Below are 21,691 nucleotides of genomic sequence, written 5' to 3' on the forward strand. Positions count from 1 at the left end.
CCCAATAAAAGCATATAATATGACAGATATGTGTGCTTTGGAAACCTCCAAAGAAAGAGCTAGCAAATGAACACAATAGTGACATCCATTTTTTGCTTTTGTTTGTTTTTTTGTTCCTTTTTTTATTCCTTCCTTCCATTTCTTTATTTGAGAGTCTCCAAAAAATATACTTTATTTCCTGTCCTACTAAATCAGGGAATACTTTTTCTAGTATATTAGTCCACTTATCTGTCCTAAAATAAATGAGACCAAGTTCCAGATGCTTATTATATGCTATCAGATGAGAAACAATTGCTATGTAAAAATCTACATAAAGTGAGATATCTGTGGAGAAATGAATAAAATAGCAAATACAGCCAATCCAGTCTGATGAGAGTGCCTGGAGGGATGACTGCATTCGTCTCCTAACTTCTTGATATGCAGAGAAGTCTCTGACTTTATGACGTTCATGCTACAAAATACAAGTCTGAGGAAATGTCTTCCAGTTCCTTTGCAAAGGGATTATTTGCAAATGCAAAATTTGTATTATCGTTTCATCTTAGATTTTATTCTTTTCTGAGACTGGCCTTGAACTCACAATCCTCATGACATTTACTTTTAAAGTTAGGACATTGTGATTACCCCCATTGTAACCATGGGACCTTACAAGTTCCACCCTGCTCCCAAACTAGCCTATCCACCCCCTCCTCCTGCCCCCCTACAAACTCAGTAGAACTATGGAGCACAGCCTGCTGCCACACAGAGAGGACTTAGAGGTGAGTGACCAGCTGCTCAGCAGGACACCTCATTCTCTAGGCCCTCCATACTGTGGCAAAACCCCAGGCACCTCCCCACCTGCCTCAGGATCTTTAGATAGCCAACAGGTAAGTTTCTTGCAGGTAGGCAGTTCCAAAAGCCCTGAGACACAGATAGTTACAGCACAGAGCAGACCAAGAACAGATCCCAAGACACAGACAGCCACTGCAAGGATTGGACTAAGAGGCAAAGACACTGCTGGCATCAATTGAAGGAAGAGATGGGTAGGCACCAATGCAGGAATTCATCCAACAACCTAAAAAGCAACATGGTAACACTAGAACCCATTGGTCATACAATAGGAAGACTTGATCATCCTAACACAGAAGAAGAAGAAGAAGAAGAAGAAGAAGAAGAAGAAGAAGAAGAAGAAGAAGAAGAAGAAGAAGAAGAAGAAGAAGAAGAAGAAAACAATTTTAAATGTAACTTTATGAAGATGATGGAGATCTTTAAAGAGGAAATGAAAAACTCCCTTAAAGAAATGGAGGAAAAGATGAACAAAAACTTGGGAGAAATTAATAAATCTCTCAAAGAATCCAAAGAAAACCAAGAAAAAACAATGGAACTAGTGATGCAAACAGTTCAAGACTTCAAGTCTGAAATAGAGGCAATAAAGAAAACACAAAATGGAGGGAATTCTGGATATGGAAAATCTGGGTAAATGAATGGTAACTACAGAGGCAAGTATAACCAACAGAATGCAAGAGATGGAAGAGAGTGTCCCAGGGGTTAAAGATACTATAGAGGAATTGGGTTCATTGGTCAAAGGAAACATTAAATCCAAGAAATTCCTAACACAAAACATCCAGAAAATCTGGGACACTAAACCAAAGAATAATAGGAGTAGAAGAACTCCAGCTCAAAAGCACAGAATATATATTCAACAAAAGCACAGAATAATTTTTTCCAACCTAAAAAAAGGATATTCTAATGAAGATACAAGAAGTTTACAGAACACCAAATAGACTTGATTTTAAAAAAATCGCTCACCATATAATAATCAAAACACAAAACATACAGAATAAAGAATGAATATTACGAGTTGCAGAACAAAAACGTCAAGTAACATATAAAGGTAAATCTATCAAAACTACATCCAACTTCTCAATGGAAAACATGAAAGCCAGAAGGTCCTGGGCAGATGTGTTGCAGACACTAAGATGCAAGCTGAGACTACTATACCCAGCAAAGCTTTCAATCACCATCAATGGAGAAAACAAGATATTTCCTTACAAAACCAGATTTAAATGACACCTATTCACAAATCCAGTCCTACCGAAAGTACTGGAAGGAAAACCCCAACCCAAGGATGCTAACTATATCCACAAAAACACAGGCAACAGATAACCTCACACTAATAAAACTCACAGAAGGGAAATACATACACTGCCACTGAAAAATAACAGAAATTAACAATCACTGGTCATTAATATCTCTTAGTTATCAATGGAATCAATTCACCAATAAAAAGACACAAGCTAAGAGAATGGATACAAATGCAGGATCCAGCCTTCTGTTGTATACAAGAAACATACCTCAACCTCAAAGACAGACATTACCTCAAAATAAAGCATTAGGAAAAGATTTTCCAATCAAATGGACCTAAAAAACAAGCTATCCTAATATCAAACAAAACAGACTTCAAACTAAAACCAATCAAAAGAGATAGAGAAAGACACCTTATATTCATAACAGAAACAATCCATCAAGATGAAGTCTCAATCCTGAATATCTATGCCCCAAACATATGTAAAAGAAACAATAATAAAGCACATCAAACCCCATACACTAATAGTAGGAGACTTCAACACCCCTATGGATGGGTCAACCAGACAGAAACCTAACACCAGTCAGAATGGCTAAGATCAAAAATCCTAATGGTAGTTTATGCCAGAGAAGTTGTGGAGAAAGGGGAATCATTGTCTTCTCTATTCTGTAGTTATAAAACCTTTCTTCTCTCTGTGGTATCAGCAAAGCCAAAGTGGACACGAAGATACTTCTATATTTTCTACTGTGGCCTGGACTGCCAGTAGACTTATAATTGGAGCCAAAATCTCCATCTTCCTCTAGTCAGAACAAGGAGCTATGTCACATGAGTATCTGTGAATGTCTAGAGTGAAGCCTAGATCTCTATCTGACAATACAATGGCAGTATCTCTTCTTTGCTAGAGTGATGCCAAAGACAACCAAGTAAAAATGAAAGTGTAAAGAAGGTTGTGTCTCCTCATATTGGACAGGTGGTTAAATGCTTGCCTGGCATGGCCAAAACCTCAGACATCATGTCCAAGATCATGTACGTGGACACACAAATTTTAGCTCAGCTTTGTAGTTCACCCTGTAATCATAGCACTTAGACGGCCAAGTAAGAAGGACCCCAGTTAGAAGCCAAACCAGCTACATTCTGAAACGTTATCTAAAAAGAAATTACAAGGCAAAAATGAAAGAAAAGTATGTTAATGGAATACTCCAAATGTTAAGATACTTGGAAGAGCGAGGTTGGATGATAAAATACAACTGAAAAACATTAATGCCAAGGTGGCAGGTTTTGTAATTATCTAGACATAATTTCAGGATAGCAAAGATAAAATTGCATTAGCAGAACTTAGAAACATTCTTGGGAAATTGTTGGCTAATACAAAATATACTCTGTGATTTTTGTGTGTTTTTTCATTGGTTTCATTTGTCATTTTTTTCTTAGAATTTGTGTGTTTTGATTTTCAGAGGGTTTTTTTTCTGAAAGAACATGAAATTGAATGGATGAAGAGGTGGGCAAGATCTGGAAAAATTTGGGGGAGGGGAAAGAATATGATTAAATGTTATATGAAAAAAGGGTTTTAGTAATTCATAAAATTAAAGCAATGCAAAAAATGGAACCTTTTGGGCTTAAAGCAACCAAGTTCAATGGAGTTGCAGAACAGAATCTAACTGATGTGCTCAGTAGCACAGCAGAGAGAGGCTAAGAAAAATTAGCAGTGATTGAGAAAATATCAAAATTCTGAAAAAAGGAACAGAGTCCTAGAATTCAGAGATATCATAAGAGCTAATACAACACTAAATCACAGAGAATGTGTCAAAGAAAGTCAAGATGAAGGATATTTAGCAAAAGTTATAAGCCTACAGATTTGAGAACTCAAGAGAACCCTGAATAGGATATATAAAAAGAAATCTATCAGCAATTCTGTTGTATTACAACTTCAGAAAACTCTATAAACAAAGAATGTTCAAAGAAGCAGGAGGCAAGTGACATGAAATGTCTTAAAAAGTTACTTTGAGGACAACTGGTTTCTCACAGGAAATCGGGCAGCCTAGAGGAAAGTACCAGACTCTTTTTTAAGGCTGAAAGGGAAAGAATTGTCCACTCAGATCCTATTTCTTCAGTTTGAAGTGGAAATGAAACTCTCTCAGCTGAAGGAAGATTAAGCAGATTAATGACCAGCGGACCTTAACTAGAGTGACTGATAAAAATATGTAAGATGAAAATAGTTATGAAAGAGAGCAGTGATGGCAAGATGGCTCATAGTGGTAGAGGCTCTGTGTCAAGCTTCACAACTTGAGTTCGATCCCTGAGTCCCAAATGGTGTAAGGAAGAACCATCCTCAACAATTGTCCTCTGGGGTCCTCACAGATTGTGGCATGTACATGAATGCACACATATATACACATCCAGTGAATTAAATGTTTTAAGAATGCACTTTGGAGCATCAGAGAGAAAAGAGGGCCATGCAATAGAGTCTTCAAAGAGAAGCCAGAAGAAATCACATATTTTGAACATGTCTGGAATTTTGGCCTCAAAATGTAAATTTTTAGCCACTCTTTTTTTTTTTTGTCTGTATCCTGTTCCTTATTTTTTCTTCCTGTGAATTTTTCATCCTCACATGGCTGCCATGTCCTCACATTGGTCTACATGACAAAATGCTTTTTCAGCTCCTTTCTACAGAGGATGACTCACAAATTCAGGGCCTGTTGGTTTAGGTTTCCTGGAGAGGGACACTGTTGGGCTCACTGTGCCTCTTCACACCAGGTCATGGTCCAAATTATTGGTCACCCATGTATGTATTGTCGATGTGATGTAGACCCGAAGCATTTTGTGTTAACTATGCTTGAGTGCTTGAGTTCTTTTCTATCTTTAGAAAAACTCTGATCATAAGTACAGTGACTCATAGAATAAAAAAAAAGGGGGGGGACTTTTACCCTTCAACTCTGGCAGGGAATGGCCTAAACTAGGTTCACAGAGCTTTCTAGAACTTTGACTCCGAATAATTTTGTTAAAAATTGTGAAGTTCTACATATGGTGATTTGCTAGCAGAAAATTATAGATTTATGTACCAATCTTAACCATTAGCTGAACTCAGACTTCCATTCAGGCAGAAAATACGTTTTAAAATGTTTAGCTAGAATTTGAAGAAAAAGATCAGTATTCAAATATTCTTTAGATGGTCATAAAATGAACAAACTTGAATTTGAAATTGGGCCGGGTGTTTCGGTTGGGTGGGAGTTGTTCTGCCTTTCTTCCATTGTAACTGAATTCCACTCCACTCCACTCCCCAATCCTGGGTTAATATAACCTTTCATTTTCTATATTTCTGAACTGCTGAATATTACTAGAGAAATTCAAGCAACTCTGCCAATTGGATTTAGTCCAAGTTCACAGTGTTTAATGTCAGCGTGGCCTTCAGCGCTAGTCAGAATCTGATTTTAGTTATCTTTTTCCTTTTTTAATTCTCTACAAGATTGTCTTTAGCAGGTCGCTTCAATCTTTTTGAGACATTTCCCCCCTCTTCTTTATTGCATTCCCATTTCTTTGTCCTGGCTTATTCGCTCCTACTCCCCAACTCAGTCCCCTTCTCTGATTCTATAGGTCTTGAATCCCTCTTTCTAATTATTTCTCCTCAAAAGTGAAGTATAGATTGGCAGGAAAGACGCATACTCAAGCAGTAATTTCAAATTCTATTTATGCGCCTGGAAATGAAGACACACAATTTTGGAAAAGTGTTTCCATTTCAAAACTGAAAAGCCAAATTTCTTTCCGCTGCTGAGTAAACATGACAGAGTATTCTGTCCTTCTTAACCAATATGTGTCACATAGGATTGTTCCTCCAGTCACATACACAATGTACCACACACACAAAAGCAAATTCACTGTAAATTCAAGAAACGTTAAGGTCTGATACTGTAAAACCCCTAGACAGGAACAGGGGGAATCTCCTGGAACAATATGGGCTGTGCCTAGTCTTATAACCATGCAGGGAAAACACAGGCAGCAAAAACAAAAATAAACAAATGAAAGTGAGTCAGAACACTGTTCTTCTTCATATCAAAAGAAGCAAACAATATATGAAAATGTCGCCCATGAGTCATGAGGCATCTGGATCAGTGGATAAAATGCTTGCCGTGTAAACCTGAGGACCTTAGTTTGGGCCCCTAACACCAAATTTACTACCTAAAACATGGTGACCAGCAAGCCTAGCTGAATCTGTAAGCTCCAAGTTCACTGAGTGATGTGTTCTCAAAAAATTAGGTGAAAGTGAATTAATAAAACCCCTTGATGCTGATTTCCAGTGTCCATATTCACACACACACACACACACACACATGAACACATACAACCACATACACCCTTGCATAGCACATAGATATACAGAAAGAAAAGTCTGCCTTTGTGTTGGGGAAATATTTACAGGCTACATGTTTTCTCAGGAGCAAATATCCAAAATATATAAGGAGCTTATTTAACTTTATAGAAAAGTTGGAAAACGTTAAGGGAGAGAAGGAGGAGTGGAAAGAGAAGGGGGAGAAGATAGAACCTGCTTTAAAATGGGCACAAACCTGAATAGATATTTCCCCAAAGATAACACGTCGATGTTCAGCAAGTATATGAAACTGTGTCCATACAGGAAATTACCAGGGAAACTCAAATCCTCAGTAAGATATCCCTTCAAAACTACAGGGATAACTATTAATTAAAGTACAGAGATGACAGTGATAGCAAGAGTTCATGAGAATGCAGAGAAATGGAAATGTTTTTATACTGTCGGAGCGTCAAGCTGCATAGCCACTGCAGAAAACAATATGAATGTTTCTCAATAACCTTAGAAACAGAATTTTCCTAGAATACTGTAGTCTCTATATCAAAATATCCCCAAACCAAAAATAAATAGAAGCATTTCTTGCATAGATATATACATTTTGTTTGGACAACCATTGTGACCATTAACTAATGAATGAGTAAAGAAATGTGAGTTCTCTCTCTCTCTCTCTCTCTCTCTCTCTCTCTCTCTCCTCTCTGTGGGTGTAGGTGTGTGTGTGTGTGTGGGTGGGTGTGGGTGTGGGTGTGTGTTAGTGTATTTGCGTTTGTGTTTGTCTGTGTGTGTGTATGTTTGTGCATGTGTGCATGCATGAATTGGCAGACTACTCAACCTCAGTAAAAAGCAGGCTCCATATTTTACAACACAGATCATCTTTGAGGATCATTAAACTGAATTTACTAAACACAAATTAAGTTGCTTCCTAGTATTCACTGTATGTCAAATCTAAAAAAAAATGAAAGAGATACATGCATGGGGGGATATGAAAAAGAGAGTGATGGCGCACGCCTTTAATCCCAGCACTTGAGAGGCAGAGGCAGGCGGATCTCTGTGAGTTCGAGACCAGCCTGGTCTACAAGAGCTAGTTCCAGAACAGGCTCCAAAACCACAAAGAAACCCTGTCTCAAAAAACCAAAAAAAAAAAATAGAGGCTAGATGAAAATTGTCACTAAGTTCCAGGTACTAAAATTTATAAATACCCCCTGGTTAAATTATATTCTTAAATTATTTGCAGTTTCTTTGGTGGGTTATATTACAGTTATGGAGCTTGCTTTGGTTACCAATCAACTGTTTGTGAACAATACAATAAAGTTAATTCTTCTTTAAAGGAGTTTGGAGAGAGTGTTTTAGTACATTATTGTTGACTTTTCTTTGTATTTCTGCCTATCTATCTGCCTATCTATCTACCTACCTGTCTATCCATATATTCTTCATCATAATAATCTATGTATGTATCCATGTATCTATCATCTATCTTTCTATGTCTCCTGTGTTTGTAGTACAGGGGATTGCTAGTGTCTTTTCACCCTCTCTCCACTCTCTTTCTGATGCAGTCTCTCACTGAACATATAGTTCACGGATTGCCTAGACAAGCTGTCCAGCGTGCTCCCATGTTCCAGGGATCTCCTGTCCAGCATTGGGGTCACAGAGCACCTCCTCTGATATCTTGGGAACTGACATCAGTCATGTCTTCATGTTGTGCAGCAAGCAATTTACTTCCTCAGTCCTCTCCATAGCCTGGCTTTTCTTGATTTGGTCTTGGTCGTGAGTCATGGATGATGTCTTCCTGATGAGTCCTAGATCCCCTTCCTCTGCTCTAAGCACTGATCTGTAATTTCTGCTAAACTATTGTTCGGGACTTTGTATTTCAACCTAAGTTCAGTCTGTTGCTACATTAAGTGATAGGAATCTTCATAAAATGTACACACTCCTCTATTGCATACAGATAGAGGATATGGAAACTTTGGACTTATGGAACTCAATGAAGTGATATTGGCATTAGAGTTCACTCTTTTTTAATTTATTTATTTCTTTATTAATTAATTAAAGATTTCTGTCTCTTCCCCACCGCCGCCTCCCTTTTCCCTCCCCCTCCCTCAATCAAGTCCCCCACCCTCGTCAGCCCAAAGAGCAATCAGGGTTCCCTGCCCTGTGGGAAGTCCAAGGACCACCCACCTCCATCCAGGTCTAGTAAGGTGAGCATCCAAACTGCCTAGGCTCCCACAAAACCATTAGGTGCAGTAGGATCAAAAACCCATTGCCATTGTTCTTGGGGTCTCAGTAGTCCTCATTGTCTGCTATGTTCAGCGAGACCGGTTTTAACCCAGGCTTTTTCAGACCCAGGCCAGCTGGCCTTGGTGAATTCCCAATAGGACATCCCCATTGTCTCAGTGTGTGGGTGCCCCCCTCGCGGTCCTGAGTTCCTTGCTCATGCTCTCGCTCCTGGTGCTCCTGATTTGGACCTTGAGATTTCAGTCCGGTGCTCCAATGTGGGTCTCTGTCTCTGTCTCCTTTCATCGCCTGATGAAGGTTAATATTCAGGAGGATGCCTATATGTTTTTCTTTGGGTTCTCCTTCTTATTTAGCTTCTCTAAGAACCCGAATTATAGGCTCAATGTCCTTTATTTATGGCTAGAAACCAAATATGAGTGAGTACATCCCATGTTCCTCTTTTTGGGTCTGGCTTACCTCACTCAGGATAGTGTTTTCTATTTCCATCCATTTGCCTGCAAACTTCAAGAAGTCCTTGTTTTTTACTGCTGAGTAGTACTCTAATATGTATATATTCCATACTTTCTTCATCCATTCTTCATTTGAAGGGCATCTAGGTTGTTTCCAGGTTCTGGCTATTACAAACAATGCTGCTATGAACATAGTAGAGCATATACTTTTGTTGTATGATAAGGACTCTCTTGGGTATATTCCCAAGAGTGGTATTGCTGGGTCCATGGGTAGGTTGATCCAGAATTTCCTGAGAAACCTCCACACTGTTTTCCAGAGTGGTTGCACAAGTTTGCATTCCCATCAGTAATGGATGAGTGTACCCCTTTCTCCACAACCTCTCCAGCAAAGGCTATCACTCTTATAAGCACGTTCACTCAGGATATGGGGGAATCATCAGTTTACATGCATACAGTTCTGACCTGCGCCTTTAGTGAGTTGGGATGAATGATTTTTACATTCTATCTTTGTGTGTATGTGGCTGTCACTGACATTAATAGAAATCCTAAAATACAGTAGAAGAGAGCTGGATGGCCAGTCACTGTAGAAAGATCATCACAGGAGTGTTAGTTGTCCACTGGACTCAGATAACTCAATCAAATTCTAATAATAATCACAGTCACTGTGATGCAGCTAAGTTAAGCTAAGTCGAATGATTTATTGTGGTTAGTTTATATATTATTTTATCAAAAGTACAGATGAAAGTTTAATTGGAGCAGGATGATACTTTTGTTTCTACAGAGGTAAAGGCGGATTGTTGGCTTTTACTTGTTCATAATGTACATGGAGACTTAACCATCCGGATTTTGTCTATGGGCACCATTGGGTTATTTATTTAAAAATCATGACACACAATGTTCCAAATTTTTATTCAGTATCTCTAAAGTATTTACTCAGTGATTCCATATATTTTCTTCTGTAGTCAGTCCCTTTAAGGCCAGAGTGTGCCAGATAAAGAATTGTCGGCACCAAAGTCATTTGTAAATGCCATCAGAACAATTTCAAATCACTAGTGAAGATAGGCACAATTTAATATCCATCAGACAATTTCCTATTGTCTAACTTTAATGAGCATTTACCTTATAATTTAAGGAATAATATGCAAGTAGATGCTTAAAAGACAGAAGCTCTATATTCTTTCACTAATATATTAAAAAAAAAAAAAAACTATGGTCTTAGTATCCCATCCAATGAAGTTCAAATTACTGTGTCAATTATTACATTATTTTAAATGACTTTAATGGAAGGATGTTTTCGAGAGGCTGTAATTCTTAAAAAGCATCTTGATTCCAGGGCAACAAATGTTGTTTATAAGCAAAGGAAAGAAATTAAATGGAAACCCACTGGGCCTTCGAGTGAGTGCATATTCTCCACTTGACAGAAGGATTAGCATATAGAGTCAATGGAAATTAATGGAAATTAAATCTAATAATTTTGAAAGACAGTTTTACTATAGAAAAATAATATTGTCACAAGATGACTATTTTAGATTAGAAAATAATGGTGAGTTAGCTGCTGTGCCAGTAGATAGAGTGGCATGTAATTTCGATGGCCGTTGTCTTATAAATGTCACATAGCTGGCTTTCCTATTGACCCTGACCCCAGGGCTTTATGTTTTCTGACCCTTTTTATATTAGATGTACAAATCACTATTTACTGCAAGTTTTATTTCTCAGTCTTCATACGTTTGACTAAAGTTCTGAACAATTATTTATTTTCTGTTCTACTCCAAAGGTTAAAAATATATCACTGGGGTTTAAGTTCTCATATCCCACATGACTTGTGTAAACACTGTATTTTCCATTTTTTGTTTTTTTATTTCCAATTTGCGATTCACTTGAAATGTGCTGTGACTAGCCATTAATGAATTTTAATCATTTTATCATGACTTATCCATCCAAATGTTTATGAGAAGCAGGAATTGGTAAGGGAAACAATTTGTTGAATATCACCACCAGTTTTGTACCTTAGGAATTAATTTTATACCCTATAAATATATAGTTGACTGAAAAGTTGTTTTTTGGATTGAACTAAAAAATTTTATTGTCTTCTATTTATCAGGTTAGAAATTAACTTCGATAAAGATCTTGAAAGACCATCTTAGGATATTATTCTGAGTAGTACCAACATATAAGGACATTCCTCTTAAAATGGCACACTCAAAATAGAGGATGAGGACCAACTTCTCAGTGAAGCATTTAACTTTGTACTTTCATGATTACTTGTTCATTTTGAGAACTTCATGCATAAGCAACATATCATCAGTTCTGCTCCTCTTCTTCCCAACTCCTCCAGTGTCTCCCCTCTCACTCCCAGATTAGTGACCTCTTATTCTTTATTATTCTACAAATGCCACGTACATGTGTATAGTCACATGTATATACAACCCACGTTTATTTAATGTTGCACACATGAACATCTGTCCAAAGCTGACTACTTGAGACTGGGCAACCCACACAGGAGCTCAACTGCCTCTTCTTTCGGCAGCCGTCGACCACCTGAAGCTCTTCACCTAGAGTTGGAATCCTGTGGAATTTTCCACTGTCACCATTAGCATATCAACTGGGGCTGTCATTACGCCAGCCTTGTTCAGGCAACCACTACTGAGATTCCTTAGATGTGTTTTCTCTTTCACATCTAGGGGACACTACCTAGTAACAAATGTTCTGGTCCCCTGGCTCTGCTCCCTCTTCCATGGTTTCTCCTGGTCCCTAGGAGTAAAATTGCATTGCAGTTGTATCCATTGGAGTTGGATATCTTATCTGTATCTTAACCTGTTTTGGGGTCTCTAATGGGCTTTATTTGTTGGGAAAAGAGCTTCTTTGGTGAGGGATTACAGCTATACTTATCTGTGGGTATAAAGATAAGTGTTTAATTCATCTAGGAATTACATTGGTGTAAGAAAATGACAGTAGCAGATTTTTCCTCCAGGGTTTGGCACAGGCTGTTAGCTAGGTGTCTAGCACTATGCATGAACTTCCTCTACTTGGGTGGCCCTTAAGTCAAAATAGACAACTGTTGGTTTCCCCTAAGATAAAAATGCCACTTTTGCACCATTCTAGCTGTATTTCTGGACTAGTCATTCTTGATGTCTCGTAGGTATTACATCTGGGTACCCCTACCAATTGCTGCTTTCAGTTGGCATCTTGTATAGCACCTTTTGATGCTGTGAGAGTCAATCCTTAGAAAGGAGTCTTTTCAGATCTGTTCCAGATTGATTATTCCAAGTTCTGAGTCTGAAGTGTATTGCTGTGTTAGCAGTAATACAGATTTAATTTTCAAGTGTTGAAAGGCAACCAGAGGTAAAGGCAACAGCCTATATTGTTCTCAAAGACTTGTATTTCTTTAAATAACAACTAGCGGTGAGATTTTTTTTTATGTGTGGCGCTAGGGTTTTGTTAGGCAGTGCATGGCTCTTGGCGCTATTATATACCATGTGGCATAAGTACATGTATATATGCACACATAAACATGTATATGTATTTTTAAGTAAACTTATAAAATAATGTTTCCCTATGGGTTTTTTTCAAACTTTTTAAAGTGTTACTTATCTCTCTTTCTTCCCTCTACCCTTTAATACCTTATATATTATTCATTTTTAATTGCTGGTTTTTATTCTTTAAGATTTTGATTCTTCTTTCTTCGAGGTCTATTAAAAGCTATCTTTACATTTGATTAGCTGTCTGTAAATATTTCTAGAATACCCCAAGGGGAAATACCTTCAAAAATGTGTGTTTATTAATACAAATCCTTTACTTATAGAGGAAACGCATTTCAAGTATGTATTATGCTAATGAGAAAACATCATCATCTATATTCAATACAAAGAAAAACATTATTAAATATTCATCCCCAAACAGAGCAATACAGATTCCTCTCCTGAAGCATGGAATTTTATCATGTGCCTAATATATTTAAAATTTTCCCCAAGGTTTTAGATCAGAATAGATCTAAGTATTTCTTTTGCAACTGAGATGAAAATATACCACAAAAATGTACTTCATAATTGGCTCCTCCTGAATGCTTGCCTCCCTCCATAAGACTTTCTGATCAAGGCATTCAATTTGTACCCTGCCATTCTCTCTATATGCTGATGTAATCTCTTATTACTTTCCTTATTTACATTTTTAATGGTCCTGAATCATTAGCTCATTGTAAAAATGGAGCCCATAGGCTGTAGCTACCTTTCTCTGTGTTTACTCTTGTTATTCTAATGTATCAGCTGTGGTTAAACTGGTGACTTCTTAGAATGCATCTTTGCATATAGGAGAAGCAATTGTTCTTTGCACTAATAACAAACTAGGCCTCTAGTCTTTTATCTTGCTGTCCTACACACATACATGCAATTCTGTTTACAGTAGGTCTCATATTTGGTCACCATGTCCACAATGTAGTCACAACAAATGAGACCCTATGCAATTGCCCTCTGAAAAGCCCAGGTATTGTTTTTGGTGCCATGCATCATGATTTAATTCATGTGTCCTTCTCTCCTGCCTCTTTTGCCTTTCTTTCCTGTAAGTAAACTTCTTCCTGTCTTTTGAGACCATGGCTTGCATCAGCACTGGCAAATTCTCCTCCCTTTTCATATTAGAAAATATGAGGATCAATTTACTTAATAGACATTTTGCAGATTTGAATATATGTAAAGTTTGAAGAGTAATGCTGAAGAGGGGAGAAAGAGATACAGTTAAAACACCACCACGTCACAAGCCAACTATATCTTGAAACCAAAAACCATAGCAATACATCCAAGCTAAGCACTGGCAATAGCTTTAGTTCATGAAGTCAAATTGAAGCTGCACCGTTCTGCTTCTTTGCCACTGTCTAACACATGAATTGATGTTTTGATTTTGGGTTTTACATCTTGTGAAATAATAATCTGAAAGTTCCATTCAAAAGTATATCGCCTCTAAGAGTTTTCAAATATTTCAGTTCATTCCGGCCTTTCAGACTCTTTTTTTTTAATTTATTAAAAATTTCTTCCTACTCCTATCCTTCCATTTCCCTCTCACTACCCCTCTCCCCCTTCCTCTCCAGTCCTAAGAGAAGTCAGGGTGCCCTGTGGGAAGTCCAAGGCCCTCCCGCCTCCATCCAGGTCTAGGAAGGTGAGCATCCAAACAGACTAGCCTCCCCCAAAGCCTTTCAGACTCTTCACCATGTTTGTGGGCCATTGTTATGTGTCTGGTGTGGCCACATACATTGCAAAGAAAACAGGAGCTTCAAGTTTCACTTTTCTTCCTTAATGTCTGGCCTCATCATTTTTCCCTCTGAATAAATCCTCACTCACTATTATTATTATTTACCTACAAACCTTAGTTTATTCATCTATAAAGTGGAAGTTAGAGTATCTTTCTCATTTGGATGCTAGCAGGGAAAATGGATTTTTTAATATGTTAAATAGCGAATCCTTGTTCCCTGAATGTCTTTCTCCAGCTCCAGCCACCTGGTCCCATCAAACCTCTCATTATCCAGCAATGATTGGCATGTCAGGGAGTCTTCCGTACTCTGGTCCAGCTTTCAGTGTAGTTGTAAAATGAATATCCAACTCTGATTGTTTCTGCCTCTAATTAATTATAAACTCCTAGAGAAAAAAAGAGAGGGAGAGGGAGTCCCAGACTTATGCAATTCGAGTCATGCAGCTGACATTTATTAAAGGTTTTTCTTGGTGCCAGTGATAATGGTTTACCATGGAATTTAAAAAATCAAATAACTTGGGGGCAGGATTTATTTTACAGTATTAATTGCGCCTCCTGCTAGAAACAGAAATGATAGTAAAATGTGAAAAGCCTTGTAAGCCTAAAAACACTGTTTAGAGACCTTCACCGGAAACCACAATAATGGCTTACATATATTTTAGAAATCAGAATATGTATAAATTTAAGTGTTCTGTTAAAGGAGTTAAGGGAATTGCTATCAAAATATCTCTGTGTTTTCATTGATTTCTAACCCATAGTTGAGAGGCCAGGCTTATTCATATGATCTTATGACATTAGTCTACAGTAAGCATGGAATCAGGCTCTACATTGATATACATGTCCTTCTACACATAGAAAAATAATTAGAATTTGAATTTTTGATACAGTGCTAGTAAGATGGCCTGGTGAATAAAGGTCCCTGTTGCTGAGCATCAAGACCTGGGATACAACCGGAGCAGAAGGAAAGAACCCACTTGTAGTGATGTTTTGTTTGTGTTTTAACAAATAAAGTTTGCCTTAAGCTCAGACTGCAGAGGTAAGCCATCAGAGGCCAGGGAGTGGTGGCACACATTTTTAATTCCAGGATATGGGAGATAGAAGCAGAGGGATCTCTGTTAGTTCAAGCCTACCCTGGGCTACAGGAGATTGAGTCTATCAAAATGAGAAAAAGAATTCAAGCAAAGGTGATTCAGCACTTGGGATCCCTCGCCTTTAATGCCAGCACTAGGGACGTGGAGACGGGAGTGATATGGCTGGATGGAGACAGGACTAGAAGGCACTGTGTCTGATGCAGTCAGTCTGAAGCAGTCTGAGGAGCAGTGCAGTCTAGGCAGTCAGTCTGAGGATGCAGTCTGAGGACCGGATCACCCTTTTGGCCTGAGCTTTGGTAGAGGTGAGAACTCTCTAGTGGCTGGCCGCTCTGCTTCTCTGATCTCTCAGCTTTCACCCCCTAATATCAGACGCTGAATTTTAATTATTAAGACCAACTTGAATTCGTGCTGCCCCAACTGCTTCAAATTGTAGTTTGGTGCTAACATGTGTGGCATGTGCATACACACATGTTAAAACAAACATTTGACACAACATAAGGAAATATGAATATAAATCAGTAGTAATATTCCATGAAGATATGTATAGATATTTACTGTATGAGATTTTTGCATCTTCTCCCATACCTAGTTTTTTGTTTCTAAAACAAACCTTTATACATGTGTTTAAATTTTATTCTTAGAGGGAAATCTTATCATACAAGTTTCCAAGGTGACACACTTTTAAAGGAAATTTTCAAATGTTTTGCTGCAGTCTTCTCGACAAACTGCAATTTTGCATAAAGGACCAAATGGATTTTCCATATATCTAAGTAAAATACAATCATTCAAAAGCATAGCAGTCTAGAGATAGGAATCGATGCATCATATATGAGGATTACACATCAACTTGCAGTTCAGTGGGTTTCCAAAAATACTTTTTGAGACAGAGACATGAATTTTTATGCCTTCTAATTACAAGTTAGAAATGATCTCACTCTGGGACATTAAGAAAAGAAAAATTCATATGTGAAAAAAATGCTTTGCAGAAAAAATAATAAGAGGAAACACACACACACACACATAAGGACAAAACCCCCCAAATCTCAAGGAAATAAAAATTACTTACCAGAGGTCCCAATTATTCCATTGTAGATCAATAGCGTACAGTTAATGCATTACCAGAAAAGCATTAATTTGCAGTCACCATAGGTGTTCTGATTCCCTGTTCTGTCCATCGCCACAAAAAAAAAAAAAAAAGCTTCTGGTTAAAGAGTCTGGCGTCATCATTTTAAATAGAGCCATGGAAAGGGAAAGCATGGATCATTTTCAGTCATACGTATCTAGACCACATAAAGTGGGAACCTTTTTACTAAATAGTCATGATAACACATAACAAACCTGTGCATAAACATGTTCTTTGTATGCAGAACAATTGGGCTAGAAACTGTGTGGTAGAGGGTAAAATGGTGCAAAACAAAATTAAAGTGCCCTGAATCGAGTCCAAAGTGAAGCCTAACCTTCAGTAGTCTCTATAAACGGAAAGAAGTGTTTTTCTTCAGAGAGATCAATTCATTTAAGAGTGTTTGAAAAGCTACATTTTGAACACAGAACTTGAATGGCTTGGGAGGTCAAAACTAATGCCACATTTTCCTGAGAGAGTAGGATCTCTGCTACGTAGATACAAGATCTGATCATAAACTGGCTTGCAAAGACTCATGTAGTTCATTCCAGACTCAGTTACTCACACAAAGATCTCAATACTGAAATTTCCAAATAGCAACAGGAAGCCTCTAAGAGCCCCTCCTCTTTTTTTATATTTATTTATTTACTGTGTAAATATTATATTCTGTCTGTTTGTCTGCAGGCTAGAAGAGGGCACCAGACATCATTACAGATGGTTGTGAGCCACCATGTGGTTGCTGGGAATTGAACTCAGGACCTTTGGAAGAGCAGGCAATGCTCTTAACCACTGAGCCATCTCTCCAGCCACCCTAAGCACTCCTCCTTATCCATGGAAACTTCAGCATAAATGAAGATGCCTCAGATTGCTTAGATTTCAATTTGAGCTCTGCTGCCCATCAGATATATGAATTTGGGCTCATTATACATGAAAATATTTTCTACTTAATTTTGTTTTAATATGGAAATGGTCTCATATTACGGATGTCATGCTTAAATATGGTTGCATACAGCACTTGTCAGACAAAACATGGAATAAAATAAGGCTACCGGCACCAGATGTCGGGCAGCAGAGACACCATCGTCCTTACCCATCTGTAGTCTTATACACTGACACGGAATTTTCAACTAAAATTTACAGTCCTCCATTCTAACTTTGCACTGCCATATGCCAGCTTATTTTCATACAACACAGAACCTAAAGAGAAAGTAAAGTGCAATTGTGTTGATTGGGAATAATAACCATTGAATAAGAAGTGAGAAAAAGTAGAAATGAGAGAGGGAAATGGGATCGACATAGGTCGTTTATAGCAGAGATACTATATATAGCCTGTCTCCTTGTTTCCAAAGTCAGAGTCAAGTGAACACCACACCTTAGGACAACCATTGTAGAGAAATTGGGAGGAAATTTTTTTGGCATATCATTTTTTTCTGTCTGAATTTCATCCTTCTGGGGGACTAACTTTCCCATCCTTCTAGATCTTATCTTGTGCTAAAAGGCCATTCCATACCTTAAGACATGGACATGGAGTCTCCCAGCTCAAAATACTACTGCTACTACACTTGTGGAATCAAGACCCTAATTGAGAAGCCATCATGATAAATAACTTATAACTGTACAAGAAATCTCTTTCTCATGTTTTAAGGGATATATATATATATATATATATATATATATATATATATATCCTTCTACTAAACAAAGTAAATTCCTATTGTTTGCATAAGAGCAAATAACTTCAGGAATAGAGAAAACCTCATTCCCCACAAATAGTTGAATAATACACAGTTCATAAAACTGTGGGTGGTTACATAGGAAAATGGAAATGGCATTCACTATCCCAATGATATCTTTGCCATACCATAACCTAGGCTTAATTCATACCCTTAATGAGATCCCAAAGGTGAAGAAGATGGGTGGTACCAAGTAAAATGCGGTTTGCTCTTGGGAGATTCAGATGGACCCTCCACACATGTAACCAGGAGAGATTAAGAACCAGTGACTTAAGCATAGAAACATGATCACGGCTTGCTCCAAGATTCCCACGGGACGTGCTCTGGAACACTTTCAGGAGTAGATTTCTTTTTAGGGACAAACAGGACTGCTGGGCTCCCTCTTTAGTTATTAATAAGAAGAGACATGAGGATGATGGTCATATTTTAGAAAATGGTCTAAAATGGGCAATGATGGCTTCATGAGGAACCCCACTGCTTTACCTTTTTTGTTGTTGTTGTTGTTTGCTTTTAAGCATTAGCAATTCATTGGCTACAAAGCCAGTGAACAGAGAAGAAACGGGACAAGAAAACAAATAGCTGTTGTAATGAGGAGGAGGCAGAAGGTCTTTATATAAGGTCACGTAATTGACCATCTAAAAGGACAAAACTTGTGACAGCCTTCACTGTTTAATCTGGATAGTGTATTTTATGGATCAAATAGACCAGTGTTTGTTCATAAGCTGCAGTCTAAACCCTTTGATTAGCAGTGGTCTGGTAGCGTCAACTGGCCTTTTCAAGTCTTTAATGGCTCTAGTTGCCGGACCCTGTCATTCTGGTGCCTGGACTTGGTGATAATTCACTGAATACCAAAAGCCGTATCATACAAGTTATACTTAATAAAAGAATGGAACAGAGCTTGCAAGATGGCTCAGTAGGAAAATACCACTGCACCCAAACTGATGACTTGGATTCAATCTGATGTGGGAGTGATTTCTTACTAATAAAGAAACTGCCTCGGCCCTCATAGGACAGAAAATTAGGTAGGCGGAGTAGACAGAGGAGAATGCTGGGAAAAAGAAGCTGAGTGAGTGAGTCGCCATGATGCTCCCACTCCAGACAGACACAGGTTAAGATCCTCTCTGGTAAGCCAGCTCATGGGCTACACAGAATATTAGAAATGGGTTAGAACAATATGTAAGAGCTAGCCAATAAGAAACTGGACCTAGCCAGGCCAGGCAGTGTTTGAAAGAATACAGTTTCCGTGTAATTATTTCTGGGTATAAACTAGCCATGCGGGCGGCCGGGTGCCGGGGACGCAGCCCTGCCGCCACTCCTATTTCAACATCAATCCATGGATCCACATAGCAGGAGAAAACTGAGCTCTGAAAGTCATCGTTTGACTGCACACATGTATGTATGTGCATTAGAACACACACATGCACATACACACAAAAATAAATGAATGTAATTTAACTTTTTTTAATGAGAGCATGAACAGTCTCTCAAAACTAACTGCAGTGTATAAGTAGGCTAAATATGTTATAACTTTGCAAATTACAATGATAAAACAAAATTAAAACAGCTCATCTTTATGTAGAATTTATAAGGCATCGGACACTTTTATATGCTCAGATATATTAATTCATTAACACTGCTAATAATCCTATAAGGTAACTTATATTGGCATTTCAATTATATTTTATTAAATAAAGTTTGCCTGAAGATGTGAGAGTAAAATAGTACCACTGGTCAGCCTTACAGAACAGGTAATGGTAAAACACACTTTTAATCCCAGTGACCACAATGGTTGCCATAGAAACTAGGCAGTGCAGGCCTTTAATCCCAGTGGTGCAGGCCTTTAATCCCAGTCCTAGAGAAGATTATAAAATGGGACAAAACAGCTCTCAATCACAGTTTCATTCTGAGATTCCTGGAGGCAGAACATCATTTCGGACTGAGGTCAAGGTAGGAGCCCAGTAGAATCACGATGTCACAAGGCAGACTGTACCACATCCTACTTGTGAAGAAATGTTGCGTCACCATGCATTACCATTGACATGTAAAATCATGTCACTGCATACTGTCCAGTAGTTCCTCTTCGGAGTATTTATTTAAAATAAGAAAAAAAAAATACATCAACCCAAATGACTTATATTCTGATGGTCAAAAAGCAATATTCCAAATACCTAAAAACTGGAGACAATTCAAATCCTTACCAACATAAGTGGATAAACAAAGTGTAATACATACACAGCATGGAATGATATTTTGTGGTGCACGAGCTAAGGCTATAATAGCACAGATTGTTTGAACATGTATAAAAAAAATAAGTGAAGACAAACAAGCAAAATGGACCCGTTGGAAGCATGAAATGTAGGTCATGTTTGTTTTATGAAACTGAAATGATTAGAAGTGTCAAGTCTGTCAGCACAGAATACAAGGTATTAGGAAGGTGGCAGAGAACACCTCCCAGAAGGCACGAGGTCATTTCACATGCTAAGTTTACAGTAAATTGTACTGCTCACAAAACTTCTTAAAGATCCTTGCCCTACAAACGTACCACGTGTAAACTCTATGGCATCCAGTTATAACACAATGACGTGTGTAAAAAATATGACAGCTTAATGTATAAATAGATGTCATTTAGTACTAAAGGTCTGAAATTTGAATTGAGAGTTATTTATGTTAGTAAAATTTCTGAAAGGTGGCCCGGTATGGTGTCATGAAACTTTAATCCCAGCATTCAGAATGCAGGGGGAAGTCAATCTCGTAAGAGTTCTAGGCTTGCCCAGTCTGTAGAGAGTGTTCTAGAGTTACTTCCAGCCAAGGCGACACTGTAAGACTCTATCCAAGGAAAAGAAAAAAGATGAAACAAACAAACAACCATGAAAGGTGAACAAATTGGAGAAGTACTACTTTTGTTTGTTATTGTCTCTTTATGTCTTAGTGTAAAATTATATGAGTTCTTTATTTAGGAACACATTGATATTTTAATTATTATCACAAGTGGAATAAAATATTTTGATTTTTGAAAATGTAAAAATAGGTACATTTAGATAAGTCTGCATATTTAGCACATCCTCGGTAGAGGTAGACTTAGATGTCCTGTGAGTTCAGTTGTTATGATGTAAATGGTTTCTCAGAATTACTGATCATACCTTTTATAAATTCTCATGATTAAAGTAAGTGTCTTTACTCTCAAACTATATATGGTTGAGGAAAAGATAAGTAGATTGTGTAGAGTGTGTCTTCAACTGTATCAGCAAATTATGCTTGTTGACAAATTCAGGTGTGAGACTCGTGATATCAGTGTCAAGTATCAATGTGGTAGTCATAATCTGGGTTCATTCGCCCAAGTTATTGATTGTCACAGATATGAGGCCAAGTGAAGTGAGGTGACCCAAGTTCAGAAAAATGAAAACCTGCATTTCTCTCTCACATACAAATCCTTTGTGCACACGTGCACACA

General features: G+C 37.9%; 1 protein-coding gene across 1 annotated transcript in view; it reads left to right on the forward strand.

Moving 5' to 3' along the window:
* The window catches only part of Dpyd (dihydropyrimidine dehydrogenase), a 752,991-nt gene that overhangs the window by 610,942 nt on the left and 120,358 nt on the right, over nucleotides 1-21,691 (forward strand). The window lies entirely within an intron of this gene.

Source organism: Alexandromys fortis, unplaced genomic scaffold, assembly GCF_014885135.2.
Source record: "Alexandromys fortis isolate MF-2015 unplaced genomic scaffold, M_Fortis_MF-2015_v1.1 scaffold_19, whole genome shotgun sequence".
Taxonomy (NCBI): Eukaryota; Metazoa; Chordata; class Mammalia; order Rodentia; family Cricetidae; genus Alexandromys; species Alexandromys fortis.